A 507-nucleotide genomic window follows, 5' to 3' on the forward strand; every position below is an offset into this window, starting at 1 on the left:
CTTATGTGAAATATTATGAAGAAATTCTTCCCTGTGAGGGTGGGGAGGCCCTGGCACAGGTTGCCCAGAGAAGCTGTGGCTGCCCCTGGATCCCTGGAAGTGTCCAAGGCCAGGTTGGACAGGGAGCAACCTGGGGTAGTGAAAGGTGTCTCTGCCCATGGCAGGGGCTGGAACTGGGTGATCTTTAAAGTCCCTTCCAGCCCAAACCATCCTGGGATTCCATGTAGAGGCAGCAGAAGGCCACTGAACCAAGCCCATGTCAGTGAACAGAACCGGGCCGTGGGGTGGACCTGCCCCTGCCCACAGAAAGCCCGGATCCCCGCGGCTCGGGGGGTTGTTAGTGCGGCGATGCGGCCCCGGGGCCGGCACAGAGCGGTTTAACCGCCGGGAGCCCCTCGGCCGGGGCCGCTCCCTCACACCTGCCCGCGCTGCGCTGCGCTGCGCTGCGCTGCCCGCCCTGGCCCGCAGGCGGCGCCGCGCGGCCGCCGTTGCCGCCCCCGCCCCTGC

The 507-nt window shown here is 66.7% G+C and overlaps 1 protein-coding gene across 1 annotated transcript in view; it reads left to right on the forward strand.

Annotated features, from left to right (window-relative positions):
* The window catches only part of FOXK1 (forkhead box K1), a 57,095-nt gene that overhangs the window by 1,050 nt on the left and 55,538 nt on the right, over positions 1-507 (forward strand). The window lies entirely within an intron of this gene.

Source organism: Corvus kubaryi, unplaced genomic scaffold (genome assembly GCF_017639235.1).
Source record: "Corvus kubaryi isolate FWS band 111438036 unplaced genomic scaffold, C.kubaryi_AGA036_p1.0 37387, whole genome shotgun sequence".
NCBI classification, from domain to species: domain Eukaryota; kingdom Metazoa; phylum Chordata; class Aves; order Passeriformes; family Corvidae; genus Corvus; species Corvus kubaryi.